This window comes from Sus scrofa, chromosome X (genome assembly GCF_000003025.6).
Source record: "Sus scrofa isolate TJ Tabasco breed Duroc chromosome X, Sscrofa11.1, whole genome shotgun sequence".
Classification (NCBI taxonomy): domain Eukaryota; kingdom Metazoa; phylum Chordata; class Mammalia; order Artiodactyla; family Suidae; genus Sus; species Sus scrofa.
The window spans coordinates 123,047,971-123,053,762 of NC_010461.5; positions in this window are offsets into that span (position 1 = coordinate 123,047,971).

The following is a 5,792-nucleotide window of genomic DNA, read 5'->3' on the forward strand; positions in this document are numbered from 1 at the left end:
TCATAGGCTTTAGCATGAGTGATGCCATTTGGGGCTCATGAATTTTCTAACAGAAACTTGTATTTCCTGTGTAATAGAGAACTTAGATTTAAATGGCAAGTGAGATGTGTTTACCATCTGTCTTTTCACCTATTTATAGAAGTGTCCAAGGCCAAAGAAGAAGTTCTAGAATGGGACTCCTGAATGCTGAACCTGATGGCCCTGCCTCAGAAGTACGTACATTAAGTACATAGAGTAAAAGCTCAGACCTTTATTCCCACAGTGTTGATTCTTTACCCTTCTAGGTTCTTGGCTGAGGTGCCCCTGTAATAAAAAAGACAGGATTTGCAGGGGAAAAACAAACAGAAGTTTAATAACATGTACCTCTCCTGTATACATGGGAGAGCCCCAGGAATGCTGAGGAACTCCCCAAAATGGGTCAAGCTATCCCCTTAAATACCCTTTTCAGCTAAAGATAAAAGATGTTGGGAGTGGGGTATCAGTTGTGGGGACACAGTAAGCAAGGGTAAGATTGTCATGCAGATTTAAGTCCTTGCCTTCTGCATTGATAAGAGTTTTTAGAAACTTCAAGTCATCCTTTTCTTCCTGATACAGAAAGGGAGACACCCTTACACATTTCTATAAATATAAATATTTCTTACAAAAGGGTAATTTCTGTTGGTTTTCAGAGCTTCTCCTGAAGCTGCTGTTTCTTAAAAATATCCAGCTCAAAATAATCCTTATGCCAAGGAGACGTATTTTGCGGAAACAAATTCTGCTTCCCGTAATTTACATAGAAAGGTGTTAATTTCAAGAAGTCTCCCATATGGGCAGATCATGTGAGCAGTGTTCCACAGTTGCCATTTTGTAGCCATTCCTTATTGGGAGCCAGTAATGGCCATGCTTAGAATGGTCCCTGTAGTAGCTTTAAAAAGAATTAAGCTGAGCTCAATGCCAGATACTGTTCAAGGTCTTTTTGATGTGTGAGTGTATTGCAAAATTAGAGGTTACTGACCTGCCTGCCAGTGGGCAGAATCCAGTTCCTAATTAATCTGGATTGTTCCCCCATCCTCTCCTTAAGCCATTGGATGTATCATCCAATTATCTATTCACAAGACGTTACTCTAAAGAATCCTACAGGGATACACATTAATAAAATATGAAACCTGGGTTCTGCTCTCAATGATCTAAATTCTAGCCTGGGAGACAAGATCAAAGTGCAAGAAAAATAGATATAGGTCAACAGAAAAAGCATCTTAGAAAGCCTTCCCAATGGATAGTCTTTCACCTTCCCTGCCACTCCGTGGGTACATGTAACATAGCTGTTAAGCTGTTTCACTGCCGTGATGATAGTACTACAGAGAGAAAAGATGACCTAGACATGAGAACAAAAGGGTTCAATTCCTGATTCTGCCACTTACCCATTGCGTGACCTGGGGACTCTCATTTTACCATGGAGAGCCTGGCTTTTGTTATCTGTAAAATGAGAGTGGTAATAGTCTCTGCCAGTCTACCTCATAAGGATATAGTAATGCTCAAAGGAAACTCGCTTATTAATAGATCATATTCCTGCAATAGAATGAAGCTTCTCTGAGAACAGGGGCTGTCTTGTTCATGAGCATATCACCAAATGTCTTGAACAAGGCTGGCCACACATAGTAGGTGCTCATAAATACTAGATGCATAAATGAACCTTGTATGTTCATGCACTCTATTTTTTTTATAGCTCTCTTCAAATATTTGGTAAAGGGATTTCAAGAGCAGTATCGATAGGTTGAATGTGTGGAATCTTACTTTGGTTTTCAGGCTTCCACGTGATTTTGCCTGAAAGGATCTGCATGTTCCTGGGGACTATGCAAACAGCAGGCTTTTTAGTATTTAAGTTCTTCTGTAACACGGAGACAGTGTGAACACATATTGTAATTATGATGTACTGATTTTTGGATTGTATTTTCCAGTTCTTGCTCTTTCAACAAGGTACTTCCATGTAGACAAAATTTTCTCCCTTCTGAAGACATACCTCTGCTTAACCTAACATTCTGTTCAAGACAGTGTGAAACAGTGAGGAAATTAGGTAGAAGAAGGTTAATTGAAACAGAGCAATGTTCTGTTTACACACACGCTAATTTCAGTTACACTAGGAAAGAGGCCAAGACATCCATATAGCTCTGGCCATTAGTCTGACATCTACAGTCAGTCAATAAATATTTACCCAAGAGCTGTAGTGTGCTGTGTGTTAAGAATCCAATCCTTCAATATAGTGTTTTGGGGAAAGTTGGATTAAAAAATTCTCACTTTATAAAATTTACAAAACCTAAGTAATTATAACATCTAAAGGTAAGTTGTTTTTTCTTTTTTTTTAAAGAAACTCATAATCTTATCACTGTGGTACAATGGCTCTTTAATTTTGCTTATTTCCATTCAGTCTCGGTCCACCATCACATCTATTTTTTACTTGTCATAATGATTCCAGCTTTCCTGGTATTCCATTCCCTTTGGCTTTCACTTATCACTAAATTCCTTCTTTCTACTGTCCCCAATTTAATCATTTCAGTAACTGTACAATATACTATGAAACTGGGGGATTTGTGTTTCCAGTTAGGATGGAGTGACAGGGACCAGATTGACTTCACTGCCCAAAACTAAAACAGAAAAAAATATATGAAATAACAGTTTTCAAGATAATGGAAATCAAGGCAATAAAGGACTGGGACTCTCAGGAGATGGAAAATGAATGAAGTAAGCGTTACCATCGCCGTAGCTTACTACCTAGTGGGTTTCCAGGCCATGTAGCTGAGAGGGAGAAAACACAGGGATCCCAGTGGAATTCCTGAGTTGAGGAGATTGGGGTGAGAGTACAGGTAGTCTAAGGGAGAGGGCGGCATGGGATCTTTGAGGGGAAAGAACCCCCAATACCCTGCAAGGTAAAATTAACAATATTGGGCATTCAGTCAAAGATTACCAGATGCTCAAAAAAAGCGGTAATGTGTGACTCTTACTGGATAGAAAACCCAATCAATAGAAACTCACCCAGATCAAATGCAGATTTTAGAGTTAGTGGACAGGGATATTAACATATGTGTTACATATGTCCAAAATTTTAAGTGGAGATATAAAAGATGGGGAAAAATCTCAAATTGAAACTGGAGCAATGAAAACAGCACTGGTTGGAATTGATGGCAGATTAAACATTGCAGATTTAGTAAATTAGGGGGGTTTTAAGACAAAGCAGTAGAAATTCTCCAAAATTAAACCCAAGGGGAAAAAAGTTTAAAAAGAACAAGAAAAAAAGAATAGAGCATCAATTAGCTGTGGGCAACTCTTCAAGTGGCCAAATGTATGTGTCAGTGGAGTCTCTAAAATGTAGAGGGATGTACAGAAAAATATTTGAAATATTAATGGCCATAAAATTGTCCATACTTGATAAAAGCTATAAACCCAGAGATCCAAGGATCTCAACTAAACGTAAGCAAAAGAAACATGAAAAAAACCACACAAAGCATACACTGGCCCCTCCCAGTTCTGTCAGCTGTTACTATAGACAATGCTGTGTTCAAAAAAGCATGTTCTGTTGATAACAGCTGTTAACTGGCAAGGAGTTGAGAGCAAGGCAATGTGTTAAGAACAAAGTTCTTTCCACAAAGCCACCATTTGAATGGCAGTGTAGTTTTAAGTAGTAGCATTGATGCCAGTGCAAAGCAAATTCTTCCTAATTGACTCTGTCCCAAATATTTTATTTTGATGATGAGTTTAGGTGACTCATGTTGCCTGCTACTGACATTCTGGCATCTGTCCCTAGAGATCTATTGCTCCTGGACAGTGTTGCAGCACACAGGCATTTTGGCAAAATTTGAGCTTGTACATTATCAGGTTGCCTTTTCACTCAAATCCATTGTTCCTGGAGGTAGCAGGCAGTTCTTCAGAAGAAGCTGGCTTTGAGCATGTGCCAGGGGCTGGGTGGGGCAGGAGAACCATAGTATACATCAGACCTGGAAGCACTCTGCCCAAGCTGATTATGTATTAATGAAGAGGCAGGGCAAACAAGACTTAAGGACTGATCATGAAAGTATCTTCCATTGATTTTACAGCTACCGTGTGGTAGACACTTAATTGTGTTCATTCAACAGGTACTTAGGAAAGTGTCCAGAAAATAGTCTAAGAAGGTCAGTGGGTGCTTGACCCCCACGGTAACTCTCTGAGGCATTATTATTCCAATTTTACAGGAGGTAAATCTTGGATTCTTGTTATTGAGTAATTTGCCCAAAGTCACAGTATAAGTAGCAGAGCCAGGATTCAAACTGAGACCTGCCTGGTCTCAAAACCTGTGTTGCTTACTATGCAATGAAGCATCTACTTTCAAAATAAATCTCTTTATTTTCTTACATTGTCCTAGTCTTTGTTTTATGACTTCTCTTTCTTTATATTTCTGAACATTTTAAACATATTTATTTTGTAAACACTATTTTAGATTCATTTATTGATTCATTGAACACGTATTTATTCAACACCTTTGTAACATACACTGTTTCAGCGTGAGGGGAGCAGATATATCAGTTAGCAAAACTGAAAAAGTCTTGTTCTAGAGGAGCTTACATTCCAGTGGGAGGAGGCAGATGATAAACAAGATAAATATTTTAAATAAATCAATCATATATTGGAAGGCGAGGAGAGCTATTGGAAAAAAAAGTAGAGCAGGATGAGAAGGATTGGGAATCCAACAGATGGGAGAGTGCAGTGTTAAGTATGAGCAAAGATTGAAGGGAGGCGAGAAAGCTAGCCATGGGGATATCTGGGGGGAGATTGAAGAAGAGGGAAAACCAATGCAAGGCCTTGAGGTGGAAGTGTCCCTGGTTTAGAGGCATAGCTGGAACAGAGTGAGCAAAGGCAAGAGTAGGTTTGAATGAATGAAGTTGGAGATGTAATGGCAGCCGGGTCAAGTAGGGCGTTGGAAGCCATTGTATGGATTTGGGCTTTTACTCTAAATGAAATGGGAGCCACTGGAGAGTCACGAGTGGAAGAATGGCATAAAATGTTTGCTTTGTTAAAAGAGTCACTGTGTTGAGAATAGGCTGTGGGAGCAGAGGCAAGAGGGAAAGCTGGGAGCTCAATTAGGAGGTTATCTCAGCAAATCCAAGTGAGGAGTGGTGCTGATGGCTTGGACCAGGGGAGTAACAGTGGAAACTGTGAGAAGGGGTCATATTCTAGAGCCCTTTTTGAGGATAGAGCCCTTGGGTTTGCTGACATTGGATGAAGTATATGAGAAATAGAAAGAAGTTAGGGATGACTTTAAGGTGCTTGACCTGAGCAACTGGAAAGATGGTGTTGCGTTGACAGAGATGGAGGAAACTGGGAAAATTTTGCAGGCTTAAGGGTGTTTGCTGGGAGGTGTAATAACAGGGTCTCAGTTTTGAAAATGTTTGAGTTGCCTATTACATACTCAATTGGAAATGTCGAGCTAGACTGGAGGTAGGAATACGGGAACCATCATCGCTGAGTAGCATTGAGAACTTTGTCTAGATACTCATGCTGCAACAGAACAAAGGGTGGGGGAAAAATGTAATTGTAATGTATACATGTAAAGATAACTTGATCCCCTTGCTGTACAGTGGGAAAATTAAAAAAAAAATAATAAATAAATAAAAAACATGGATTGTCTTAAAGCTACAAGTGTGGATGAGGTGACCAAGGGAGTAAGGTTTTTGGTTTGTTTTGTTGTTGTTGTTGTTGTTGTTGTTTGCTTTTTAGAGCTGCATCCACAGCATATGGACATTCCCAGGCTAGGGGTCAAATTGGAGCTGCAGCTGCTGGCCTAC